The 14247-nt window shown below is 40.2% G+C and overlaps 1 protein-coding gene across 3 annotated transcripts in view; it reads right to left on the bottom strand.

The window, feature by feature from the left end:
* The window catches only part of FNDC3A (fibronectin type III domain containing 3A), a 231509-nt gene that overhangs the window by 74535 nt on the left and 142727 nt on the right, over positions 1-14247 (bottom strand). The gene's annotated exons all lie outside the window — the stretch shown is intronic.

The raw sequence follows: 14247 nt of genomic DNA, 5'->3' as shown, positions 1-14247 counted from the left end.
TATAAAAAAAAACCTGTCTTCACAGTGACTATACATTTCTATACCCTGTACTTTTATTTATGCAATTTTTCTTCTTCACTTTGCTTCCCTTTAATCCATAATAATCTTGTCTATCCTTCCAATTCTAGCTCTAACTTTACCTCCTCCACTCATTTAAAACATTATTTTTCAGCAAAACAAACTGATAATTCAAAGAGGGAAAAACTTCAGAATGATATATTAAATATTTGTGGGGAACCCACACTAACAGGGGCAGACAAACACAACAAGTAAGTTACTTAGCATGTTGCAAGGTGATAAATACTATGGAAAAGGCATAGCAGGTAAGGGCTATTAGAAGTGTTGTGAGAAAGGAGCAGGTTACAGAATAAATACAGGGATCAGAGTAGGCCTTTCCGGCAAAGTAAAGCTTAAGCAGAAACTTGAAGCAAGTGGAGGAATTAACTATGCAGAAATCTGGAAGATTTGTTCTAGGCAGAGGGAACAGTTAGAATAAAGCCCCTAAGGTAGAAGTGGGGCTGATTATACCCAAGGAATGAAAGGAAGCTGGTGTGACTGCATGAGTATAAAGGAGCAAAGGCAGAAGCAGATGAAGTCAAAGAAATGAAGGGGTGATAGGGTGGTCAGGTCAGGCACCAAGACACAGGCTACTATTAAGGAGTTGGAGTTCATTATTTACTGTCAGTGGAATAGGAAATCATCACAAAGTTTTGGGTAGAAGAGTGATAAAATCTAGTGTTACTGACTCCTAGAGGGTATGTGGTAGGGTCTGGAGACATTTATAGTTGTCACAACTCGGGGCGGTGGGGGAGGTGCACTATTAACACCTAGAAAGTAGAGAGGCCAAGAATACTGCTAAATACTCTACAACACAGAGGACAACAAAAACATCACCCCACCTCAAATGTTTACATTACTATGGTTGAGAATTCCTGATGTAACCTTATATTTGACAAGATTATTCTGGCTGCTGAGTTGAGAAGAGATCGTAGGGAGGCAAAGACAAAAGCAGGGAAACCATTCAGAAAGCTACTGTAGTAACCTAGGTAAGAGATGGTCATGCCTAAGACCAGGGAGGCAGCAGTGGAGATGGTGAGAAGGGACCCACATTCTGCATATATTTAAAAGTAGAGGCCAGGTGCAGGGGCTCATGCCTGTAATCCCAGCACTTTGGGAGGCCGAGGCGGGTGGATCATGAGGTCAGGAGTTCGAGACCAGCCTGGCCAATATGGTGAAATTCCATCTCTACTAAAAATACAAAAATTAGCTGGGCATGGTGGCACGCACCTGTAGTCCCAGCTGCTTGGGAGGCTGAGGCAAGAGAATTGTTTGAACCCGGGAGGCAGAAGTTGCAGTGAGCCAAGACTGTGCCGCTGCACTCCAGCCTGGGCGACAGGGCAAGACTCCATCTCAAAAAAGGAAAAAAAAAAAGTAGAGAAACAAGACAAGATTAGCTGATGATTCCATGTGGGAAGTGAGAAAAAGAAGTTAGGAAACAATAGTCTTCCATCAACGTGATGAGGAAGGCTGTGGAGTAGAATAAGTTTTTTTCAGGGGAAGAGATTTGGAGTTTCAAGTTTTGCACTTGTGAGTTTGAAGAGTTTATAAGACAACTTAGTGGAAATGTTGAATAGACTGTTAAGATATACTAGTCTGCAATTCTGGAAAGATTGGGAAGGGATGACCAAGCGAGGTAGAAGGAAAACTAAGAGAGTGTATAGAGTCTGGAAGTTTGGTGAAGCATGTCAGGGAGGAAGGACTAACTGTGTCAAATGCTGCTGATAGGTCAAATAAGAGGAAGACCAAGAATCTGACCACTGGATTTAGCAATGTAGACATTACTGTGACCTTGAAGAGAGCAGTTTTGGTATAGTCATAGGGTCAAAGCCCAACTGCAGTGGGTTTAAGTGAGAAAGTAAGGAGAAGAATTAGAGCTAACTGCACAATTTTAAAATGTTCTGCTGCAAAGGGGAATACAGAAATAGGGTGGTGGCTCATAGGAGTAGTGAAGTCAAGAAACTTTGATGTTTTGTTGTTTTCAGGAGTGAAATTACAAAAGGCTTAAGATACTAATGAAAATAATCCAGCAGAGAACAAGAAATTGATAATGCAGAAGAGAGAAAAGAAAAATGCTAGAGTAATGTCCTTACACAGGCAAAATGGGATGGGTTCCAGTATCCCAGTGGGGGAACTGGGTCCGGACAGGAGCAGGAAAGTTTGTGTTACAGATGAGGAAGCAGAGTTTGTGGGTTGGATGAGAAAGCAGAGCACATAACTGCAGATGTGCAAACACTGGTGGAAGTGTGGGGCTAGGAGTCTGTGGAAGATACCGTTTGACTGTTCCTCCATGAACTCTTCCCTAGGTACTACAATCTCAGTGATCTCTCCTATAATTTCTACTGCATTTATTCTGTATCACTTGTTGGATATTTGTAACACTGAAATGTTAATTTTCCAGATGTATATGTCTTACTCTATAATTTATCTGTTAAGTTTCTCAAGGGACATATACGAACTATTTGATCCTTGGAACAATGCTACATACTATTATTATTTCAATTTTTCAGATGGAGAAACTGAGGCATAGAGATGTTAAATAACTTGCCCAGGGTCATATAGGTAGAAAGTGAGGGAGCCAGTATATGCACTCGGGCAACTTGGCTTCAGATTCCATGTTCTTATCTACTTTGTGGGCATAGAAGCCATAGGTCTTCTAGTGTCTTTTTTGTTGTTGTTGTTTATAACAAGATATTTATTTGATTAAAAATAAATGGCTAAATTATTTATGAAATTAAAACCACTTTTCTGATGAGAAAGAACATTTAAAATACAAAGATAAGCTTAGGGGAGAGGAAATGGAGAGCTATTATTTAACAGGTTCAGAGCTTCAGTTTTCAGCAAGATGAAGAGTTCTGTGGATGGAGGGTGGAGCTGGTGGTGCAATGCTATAAATGTACCTAATGCCATTAAACTGTATACTTAAAAAAGGTTAAGATGGTAATTTTATGTTATGTGTGTTTTACCACAATTAAACAAAACAAAACAAAAAACCCCAAACCTAAGATGTAGACAGAAGAGGGGAAAAAAAAAAGCCAGACAAGAACCGACAGCGTGGTGAACTCCACTACCTCAAGCAGCCAGTAACTTCAGAGGAAGGCAACAGACTTCAAAACTATTTACTAAGTCTCCACAGGCTTAGGTGCTAAGAAATGGCCATCATGTAGAGGTCAGATTTCACACCAACAGGGTACACTGGTTGTGATGTAAAATAAAATCAGTACGTTGTGAAAAGGAAAAAAAAGATAAAATATAATTCAAATTTGTGTTTGTAAAAATTAAAATACAGGTAAGGCAATAAAATGTAATTAAATGAGGCATTAGCATAGTCTGACCACTTAACCACAGATACCACCTAATTTCTAAGTAGGCAAAGACATGTTTTTTTTTCTTCCTTTATTGAATAGAGACACAATTGAGAAGAGCTGCAGAGAAAGGAAACTGTATCTGACATTTTATATTGTGTGTCTTCCTTACCAGAATATAAAGCACACAATAAATGTTTTGTCTATTGTTTTTTCCCCCAGGACCTGGAATAGTACCTAGCACATGGGTTGATGCTCTAAAAGTTATTTGTTAAATGAATGATATGATCAGAAATATATGTGTTCTTTTAGCACTATCGGAATGCTACATTTCTTTCTCCCTCTCTTTATACCACGAAGCTATTAGGGTTCTGTGACTTTCTCAATTCCTACAACCTTTGCTTCCTCTCTACTTTTTGCAACCTACTTCTGTGATCTCACTCTGAACCCAGAACTATTCCAACTTTAAGCTCTTAAACAATAATACAGCTTAACTTTAAGCTCAAAACAACTTTAAGCTCTTGAACAATAACACAGACCATTCATTCAACAAACATTAATGTGTCTACAAACATACACAACAGTATGTGATCACAATCTCCTTTCTCTCCAGTTCTTACTATATCTCTTCATTCTCATATAAATCTCTTAGGTCTCCCCACCTTATAGTTTCTCACACTCCCCTGCCCATCCCTTTTGGCTGTTGTCCCCAGGAGAGCAGCAAGTCTGAGATCAGATTGATTTGCAGAATATTTGAAAAACACCCTGACCTCACTGCTGCGTGCCATCATAAAGGCAAAATGAAACAGCAGGCACAGCTCAAAGGAGTAACCTGAAACTTTTCCCAAAGTCGATATAGGCTCTTTCCCCACGCTATGCGATCTACAATTCCTTCCCTGTTAGGCACCCTCTCATTACCATAACAGCCCACATTCTATAAAAAACAGTTAAGGGAGCCATTACCAGAAAGGCAGAACTTCTGATATTGCCTTTGAGGAGTCCCATTCAGGTAGTTCATACACTTCTCTTGATAAGTTATTAACTTCATCACTGAAATGGCAGAAGTCTTATCCTGTCCTGCAATACAATGCTCTTAGGGACTCTAAGTTAGTACTATTTGCCAGTGAATTAAGTTCCTTCTACTCCTGGCATCACTTGCTTTGTATTTAAGTTTTATAGTTTTATGTTTTGTTCATTTCCTCATTTGATAACTTAATTCCACTGGCACATATTTCTGCCTCTGTGCAGTACATCAATTTCTTAAAACTTTCCCTATTTACTAAACTGCAATAATAAAGCTCATTAAGGTTCTGCCTAAAATAAGGACCAGGCAGGCCCCAGAAATGGCTATGGAGGTTATTTATGTGTAAAGTACATAATCTTGGTGTGTGGACTATGTATCATCTTTTCAAATAGTTTGCTTCTTTTGAAGCTTTTTTTCTCTACTTTTTTTTTTTAAATTAGACTTCAAGTTCTGGGATACATGTGCCGAACATGTAGGTTTGTTACATAGGTATACATGTGCCACGGTGGTTTGCTGCACCCATCAACTCATCATCTATATTAGGTATTTCTCCTAATGCTATCCCTCCCCTAGCTCCCCATCCCTTCACAGGCCCCAGTGTGTGATGTTCCCCTCCCTGTGTCTATGTGTTCTCATTGTTCAACTCCCACTCATAAGTGAGAACATGTGGTGTTTGGTTTTCTGTTCCTGTGTTAATCTGCTGAGAATGATGGTTTCCAGCTTCATCCATGTCCCTGCAAAGGACATGAACTCATCCTTTTTTATGGCTGCACACTATTCCATGGTGTATATGCACCACATTTTCTTTATCCAGTCTATCATTGATGGGCATTTGGGTTGGTTCCAAGTCTTTGCTACTGTGAATAGTACTGCAATAAACATACATGTGCATGTGTCCTAGTACAATGATTTATAATCCTTTGGCTATATACCCAGTAATGGGATTGCTGGGTCAAATGGTATTTGTGGTTCTAGATCCTTGAGGAATTGCCACGCTGTCTTCCACAATGGTTGAACTAATTTACACTACCACCAACAGTGTAAAAGTGTTCCTATTTCTCCACATCTCTCCAGCATCTGTGGTTCCCTGATTTTTTAATGACCGCCATTCTAACTGGCATGAGATGGTATCTCATTGTGGTTTTGATTTGCATTTCTGTAATGACCAATGATAAGCTTTTTTTCATGTTTGTTGGCCACATAAATGTCTTCTTTTGAGAAGTGTCTGTTCAGATCCTTCGCGCACTTTTTGATGGGGTTGGGTTTTTGGTTTTGGTTTTTTTTTTGTAAATTTGTTTAAGTTCTTTGTAGATTCTGGATATTAGCCCTTTGTCAGATGGATAGATTGCAAAAATTTTCCCCCTTTCTACAGGCTGCCTGTTTACTCTGATTATAGTTTCTTTTGCTGTACAGAAGAAGCTCTTTAGTTTAATTAGATCTCGTTTGTCAATTTTGGCTTTTGTTGCCATAGCTTTTGGTGTTTGGTCATGAAGTCTTTGCCCATGCCTACGTCATGAATGGTATTGCCTAGGTTTTCCTCTAGGGTTTTTACGGTTTTAGGTTTTACATTTAAGTCTTTAATCCATCTTGAGTTAATTTTTGTATAAGGTGTAAGGAAAGGGTCCAGTTTCAGTTTTCTGCATGTGGCTAGCCAGTATTCCCAAATGCCATTTATTAAATAGGGAATGCTTTCCCCATTGCTTGTTTTTGCCTGGTTTGTCAAAGATCAGATGGTTGTAGATGTGTGGTATTATTTCTGAGGCCTCTGTTCTGTTCCATTGGTCTATGTATCTGTTTCGGTACCAGTACCTTGCTGTTTTGGTTACTGTAGATTTGTAGTATAGTTTGAAGTCAGGCAGCGTGATGCCTCCAGCTATGTTCTTTTTATTTAGCATTGTTTTGGCTATATGGGCTCTTTTTTGGTTCCATATGAAATTTAAAGTAGTTTTTCTAATTCTGTGGAGAAAGTCAATGGTAGCTTGATGGGGATAGTGCTGAATCTATAAATTACTTTGGGCATTATGGCCATTTTCACAATACTGATACTTCCTATCCATAAGCATGGAATGTTTTTCCATTTGTTTGTGTCCTCTCTTATTTCCTTGAGCAGTGGTTTGTAGTTCTCCTTGAAGAGGTCTTTCACATCCCTTGTAAGTTGGATTCCTAGGTATTTTATTCTCTTTGTAGCAATTTTGAATGGGAGTTCACTCATGATTTGGCTCTCTGTTTGCCTATTATTGGTGTATAGGAATGCTTGTGGTTTTTGCACACTGCTTTTGTATCCTGAGACTTTGCTGAAGTTGCTTATCTGCTTAAGGAGATTTTGGGCTGAGACGATGGGGTTTTCTAAATATACAGTCATGTCATCTGCAAACAGAGACAATTTGACTTCCTCTCTTCCTATTTGAAAACCCTTTATTTCTTTCTCTTGCCTGACTGCCCTGGCCAGAACTTCCAATACTATGTTGAGTAGGAGTGATGAGAAAGGGCATCCTTGTCTTCTGCTGGTTTTCAAAGGTAATGCTTCCAGCTTTTGCCCATTCAGTATGATATTGGCTGTGGGTTTGTTATAAATAGCTCTTATTATTTTGAGATATGTTCCATCAATACCTAGTTTATTGAAAGTTTTTAGAACGAAGGCCTTCAATTTTATTGAAGGCCTTTTCTGTGTCTATTGAGATAATCATGTCGTTTTTGTCATTGGTTCTGTTTATGTGATAGATTACATTTACTGATTTATGTATGTTGAACCAGCCTTGCATCCCAGGGATGAAGCAGACTTGATTGTGGTGGATAAGCTTTTGGATGTGCTGCTGAAGTCAGTTTGCCACTTACTTTATTGAGAATTTTCGCATCAATGTTCATCAGGGATACTGGACTGAAATTTTCTTTTTTTGTTGTACTTCTGCCAGGTTTTGGTATCAGGATGATGCTGGCCTCATAAAATGAGTTAGGGAGGAGTTTGTCTTTTTCTGTTGTTTGGAATACTTTCAGAAGGAATGGTACCAGCTCCTCCTTGTACCTCTGGTAGAATTCAGCTGTGAATCCATCTGGTCCTGGGCTTTTTTTGGTTGTTAGGCTATCAATTACCACCTCAATTTTAGAACTTGTTATTGGTCTATTCAGGGATTCCACCTCTTCCTGGTTTAGTCTTTGGGGGGTGTATGTGTCCAGGAGTTTACCCATTTCTTCTAGATTTTCTAGTTTATTTGCATAGAGGTGTTTATAGTATTCTCTGATGGTAGTTTGTATTTCTGTGGGATCAGTGGTGACATCCCCTTTATCATTTTTTATTGTGTCTACTTGATTCTCCTCTCTTTTCTTAATAGTCTAGCTAGTGGTCTATTTTGTTCATCTTTTCAAAAAACCAGCTCCTGAATTGATTGATTTTTTTGAAGGGTATATTTTTGTCTCTATCTCCTTCAGCTATGCTCTGATCTTAGTTATTTCTAGTCTTCTACTAGCTTCTGAATTTGTTTGCTCTTGCTTCTCTAGTTCTTTTGTGATGTTAGGGTGTCAATGTTAGATCTTTCCCGCTTTCTCATGTGGGCATTTAGTGCTATACATTTCCCTCAACATACTGCTTTAAATGTGTCCCAAAGATTCTGGTACGTTGTGTCTTTGTTCTCGCTGGTTTCAAAGAACATCTTTATTTCTGCCTTCATTTATTTACCCAGTACTCATTCGGGAGCAGGTTGTTTGGTTTCCATGTAGTTGTGTGGTTTTGAGTGAGTTTCTTTATCCTGAGTTCTAATTTGATTGCACTGTGGCCTGAGAGACTGTTTGTTATAATTTCTTCATTCTATATTTGCTGAGAAGTGTTTTACTTCCAATTATGTGGTCAGTTTTAGAATAAGTGTGATGTGGTGCTGAGAAGAATGTTTATTGTGTGGATTTGGGGTGGAGAGTTCTGTAGATGTCTATTAGGTCAGCTTGGTGCAGAGCTAAGTTCAAGTCCTGAACATACTTGTTAATTTTCTGTCTCATTGATCTAATATTGACAGTGGGGTGTTAATTATTATTACCCATTATTATTGTGTGGGAGTCTAAGTCTCTTTGTAGGTCTCTAAAAACTTGCTTTATAAATCTGGGTGCTCCTGTATTGTGTGCATATATATTTAGGATAGTTAGCTCTTCTGGTTGCATTGATCCCTTTACCATTATGTAATGCCCTTCTTGTCTTTTTTTATCTTTGTTGGTTTAAAGTCTGTTTTATCAGAGACTAGGATTGCAACCCCTGCTTTTTTTTTTTTTTTTTTTTTTGCTTTCCATTTGCTTGGTAAATCTTCCTCCATCCCTTTATTTTGAGCCCATGTATGTCTCTGCACGTGAGATGGGTCTCCTGAATACAGCACACCAATGGGTCTCAACTCTTTATCCAATTTGCCTGTGTCTTTTAATTGGGGCATTTAGCCCATTTACATTTAAGATTAACACTGTTATGTGTGAATTCGATCCTGTCATTATGATGCTAGCTGGTTATTTTGCCCGTTAGTTGATGCAGTCTCTTCATAGAGTTGATGGTCTTTACAATTTGGCATGTTTTTGCAGTGGCTGGTACTGGTTTTTCCTTTCCATATTTAGGGCTTCCTTCAGGAGCTCTTGTAAGGCAGATCTGGTGGTGACAAAATCTCTCGGCATTTGCTTGTCTGTAAAGGATTTTATTTCTCCTTCACTTATGAAGCTTAGTTTGGTTGGACATGAAATTCTGGGTTGAAAAATTCTTTCCTTTAAGAATGTTGAGTACTGGCCCCAGCTCTTTTCTGGCTTGTAGAGTTTCTGAAGAGAGATTTGCTATTAGTCTGACAGGCTTCCCTTTGTGGGTAACCCGATCTTTCTCTCTGGCTGCCCTTAACATTTTTTCCTTCATTTCTACCTTGGTGAATCTGACAATTATGTGTCTTGGGTTTGCTCTTCTAGAGGAGTATCTTAGTGGTGTTCTCTGTATTTCCTGAATTTGAATGTTGGCCTGTCTTGCTAGGTTGGGGAAGTTCTCCTGGATAATATATCCTGAAGAGTGTTTTCCAACTTGGATCCATACTCCCCATCACTTTCAGGTACACCAATCAAACATAGGTTTGGACTTTTCACATAGTCCCATATTTCTTAGAGGCTTTGTTCGTTCATTTTCATTCTTGTCTCTCCAATCTTGTCTTCACACTTTATTTCATTAAGCTGATCTTCAATCTCTGATATCCTTTCTTCTGCTTGATTGATTTGGCTGTTGATACTTGTGTATGCTTCACCAAGTTCTTGTGCTGTGTTTTTCAGCTCCATCAGGTCATTTATGTTCTTCTCTAAACTGGTTATTCTAGTTAGCAATTCCTGTAACCTTTTTTCAAGGTTCTTAGCTTCCTTGCATTGGGTTAGAACATGCTCCTTTAGCTCGGAGGAGTTTTTTATTACCCACCTTCTGAAGCCTACTTCTGTCAGTTCGTCAAACTCATTCTCCATCCAGATTTGTTCACTTGCTGGCAAGGAGTTGTGATCCTTTGGAGGTTTTTGGAATTTTCAGCCTTTTTGTGCTGGTTTTTCCTCACCTTCATGGATTTATCCACCTTTGGTCTTTGATCTTGGTGACCTTCGGATGGGGTTTCTGTGTGGACATCCTTTTTCTTGATGTTGATGCTATTCCTTTCTTCTACTTTCCTTCTAATAGTCAGGCCCCTCTGCGGCAGGTCTGCTGGAGTTTGCTGGAGGTCCACTCCAGACCCTGTTTGCCTGGGTATCGCCAACAGAGGCTGCAGAACAGCAAAGATTGCTGCCTGTTCTTTCCTCTGGAAGCTTTGTCCCAGAGGGGCACCCACCAGATGCCAGCTGGAGCTCTCCTGTATGAGGTGTCTGTCGACCCCTGCTGGAAGGTGTCTCCCAGTCAGGAGGCACGCGGGTTAGGGACCCACTTGAGGAGGCAATGTGTCCCTTAGCAGAGCTCGGGAGCTATGCTGGGAGATCCACTGCTCTCTTTAGAGCCAGCAGGCAGGAACATTTAAGTCTGCTGAAGTTGCGCCCACACCTGCCCCTTCCCCCAGGTGCTCTGTCCCAGGAAGATGGGAGTTTTATCTATAAGCCCCTGACTGGGGCTGAGCCTTTCTTTCAGAGATGCCCTGCCCAGAGAGGAGGAATCTAGAGAGGCAGTCTGGCTACAGTGGCTTTGCTGAGCTATGGTGGGCTCTGCCCAGTTCCAACTTCTTGGTGGCTTTGTTTACACTGTTCGGGGAAAACTATCTACTCAAGCCTCAGTAATGGCAGATGCCCCTCCCCCATCAAGCTTGAGTATCCCAGGTGGACTTCAGACTGCTGTGCTGGCAGCGAGAATTTCAAGCCAGTGGATCTTAGCTTGCTGAGCTCTGTGGGGATGGGATCTGCTGAGCTAGACCACTTGGCTCCCTGACTTCAGCCCCCTTTCCAGGGGAGTGAACGGTTCTGTCTTGCTGGCGTTCCAGGAGCCACTGGAGTACGAAAAAAAAACTCTTGCAGCTAGCTCAGTGTCTGCCCAAATGCCTGCCCAGTTTTGTGGTTGAATCCCAGGGCCCTGGTGGTGTAGGCACCCAGGGGAATCTCCTGGTTTGCGGGTTGTGAAGACTGTGGGAAAAGTGTGGTATCTGGGCCGGAATGCCCTGTTCCTCACGGCACAGTCCTTCACGGTTTCCCTTGGCTAGGGGAGGGAGCTCCCCGACCCCTTTTGCTTCCTGGGAGAGGCGATGCCCCACTCTGCTTCAGCTCGCCCTCTGTGGGCTCACCCTCTGTGGAAGAATCAAGTCTTACATACTAGAAACTTAAATTAACTAAAAAACGGTAAGACTAGATTTTTGTCTTTGGATTACCCTGTGTAATGAAAATGACACATTTTTCTAGAGATCATCTTCATCTTAAATTAAGATTAATAATAGTAGCCCACTAGCCTCACATAATTCTTCCAGGAAGATTATTGTTAAAATTCATTAATTTATGTGACAACTATTTATGGGACACCTACTACATTTCAGTTACCACAAGAACACAAAAATAATTAAAAGGCAGTTCCTATCCCAAGGAACCTAAAATCCTGTAGGAGTAAAAATACATATGCAGTTGCCCCTTGGTATGCATGGGGGATTGGTTCCAGGACTTTCTGTGGATACCAAAATTTTCTAATGCTCAAGCCTCTGATATAAAACGGTGTAGCACTTGCTTATAACCTACAACACCCTCTGGTGTACTTTAAATCATCTCTAGATTACTTATTATACCTAATATAATGTAAATGCTGTGTAAATAGTTGTATTGTTTAAGAAATGTCACAAGAAAGTCTGTATGTGTTCAGTATAGATGCAATTTTTTTTTTCAAATATTTTCAATCTGTGGTTGGTTGAATCCACAGATTTGGAACCTAAGGATATGAAGGGCTAACAGTACATAATTATATTAGGTGATATGTATTATAACCAAGAAGTGGTTCAGTAACATGATCTAGGCCCTCAAGGATGGGTAGAATTTTAAAAGGCAGAAATGGAGAAATGAATAACATTCCTTAGATAACAGCACTAAGGAAACACCAAGTAAGCATGTGAGAAATGTTCGGCTACAAAAATGGACATAATTGGAAGTATCAAGAAAATGGTGCGAAGGCAAAACATGACAGAACCGTGTAAAGCCTTAAATGTCAAGAAATCTAGACTTCATTGAGTGGACAAGCCGGCTACAGGCTCTTTATGACCAAAGAAGTGCTATAGGAAGATTACCTCTGTGGCTTTTGGTCTAAAGATATAGAACCTCAACTCGGATGATTATCTAATTTACAAATATTTACTGAGCCCCTACTATATGACAGGCTATATACTCAGCATTGAGGATATAAACATGAGTAAGAGTCTGATATGATCTAGACTTCTTACTTCTTACCTCATTCCCTACTATTCTCCCTTGATGAATCAGTCCAGTCATACTGACCTCCTTGCTGTTCCTAGGCATGCTGTCATCTTAGGCCACTTGCACTGGCCACTTCTGTCCAGAATCCTCTTTTCTCAGACAGATGCATAGTTAACCCCCACCTGTCCTTCAAGACTTGGCTCAAATCTTACCTGCCCAATGAGGCCTATTCCGACCACTCTATTGTAAAATATAACCAGCTCTAACACATTATAGAATTTTTTATTTTTTTTTTTTTTGAGACGGAGTCTCACCCCGTCTCCCAGGCTGGAGTGCAGTGGTGTGATCTTGGCTCACTGCAACCTCTGCCTCCCAGGTTCAAGCGATTCTCCTGCTTTAGCCTCCCTAGTAGCTGGGATTGCAGGCACCTGCTACCATGACCAGCTAATTTTTGTATTTTTTGTAGAGACAGGGTTTCACCAGGCTGGTCTCGAACTCCTGACCTCAGGTTATCCACCCGCCTTGGCCTCCCAAGGTGCTGGGATTACAGGCGTGAGCCACCATGCCCAGCAAACATTATAGAGTTTATCCACTTTTTATTTGCCTCTCCCCATAAGAATATAAACCACAGAGCGGCAAGAGTCTTTGCCTCTTTCAGTCATGGACATATTCCAAGCACTCAAGAGTGCCTGACATATATAAACACTCAATACATATTTGTAGAACACTGTTGAATATAGGAACTATCAGAATTCATAATCTCAGGAAAGAGAATTACACAGTTTCATAAGTTTATGAAAAGAGGAATATATGTATTAATAATATGCCATGAAAGCCCAAAGGGAGAAACACCTGGAAAGGCTCAGGGAAAACTGCTTTCAGAGCTCATGATGAAGTGACATGAAAAGGGTAGGAGTTTGCCACAAAAAATAAAACGAGAAGGTACTGTAAGATGAGAGAACAGCAGATAACCTATAAGTGCACTGAAAGAACTTGTCTTAATCATCTTTTTATCACTAGCTCCCAATACAGAGCTCAGTATGTGGTGCCACTAAATAAATCATGAACTGAACTATGCTAGAGAACAGTCTTCATGTAAGAGAACAAGATCTGAGAAGGTGCAACAGAGAAGTAGAAAAAAAAAATCAGGGCAGCATGATGTCAAGGAAATCTGCAGTAAATCTTATCAGTGGTACCAAATTTTTAGAGGTCAAAGAGGACCAGGCTGGAAAGCAGGACTTTGGATTTGGTACACAGTGGAAGGCAGTTTTAGTAGAGTAATATAGACAGAATGCAGACTATATTAAGCAGTCAGTGTGCTAAACAAAAGTAGAGATAGTTAGTAGAGACTATTCTGAAAAGCTTACAAGGTCATTTCAGTACGTGATCTCATCTCATAATGAAGGCACTGAGACTGAAGGAAGTTGATTTGCCCAAGACCATGCAGCCAGCAAAGGTTTGAAATAAGATATGGATTCAGCTTTTCTGACTCTAAATCTCATTCCATTCTCTCCTTCCCAGCACACTCTTCTTTTGCTGTCGTTCATGTGATGGTGTGCTTCACAGAGTGTGCAGAAAATCCACCCCAATATCCCACCATCAATATTCTGGCATAATCAGGGAGGAAGCAACAGAGGGCCTGAAGAAAACTTCAAGTGTAAATTCAATGCTAGGGAGAGAAAATGATTATTTCCCAAAATAGATTGAGGCAACGAGTGCAGACCATACGAAATCTCAGTAGTGGAAGATATTGAACACCTGCAGATTTTACAGTTTAATTCAGTTTGCCTGTGTTCATAAATTACTATACTTTAAGGTCAGAACTTCCCAGTCATTGTGCATAAAAGGTTACAGGTGTATGGAGACACTGATTCCCCTCATCCCTCAGGGTTGCTAAACTTTTTTCTATGAACACAATATGCCATACAATTATCATCAGTGTCTGAGATTCATTGTATGAATAAAGTTGGAAGCATTGTCTTGGGTTACATCTAAGCAAATTCCTAAATTTAA

The sequence above is a fragment of the Symphalangus syndactylus genome, chromosome 15, assembly GCF_028878055.3.
Source record: "Symphalangus syndactylus isolate Jambi chromosome 15, NHGRI_mSymSyn1-v2.1_pri, whole genome shotgun sequence".
Lineage (NCBI taxonomy): Eukaryota > Metazoa > Chordata > Mammalia > Primates > Hylobatidae > Symphalangus > Symphalangus syndactylus.
The sequence above is the reverse complement of the archived record's forward strand: the minus strand, read 5'-3'. Positions and strand labels throughout refer to the sequence as shown.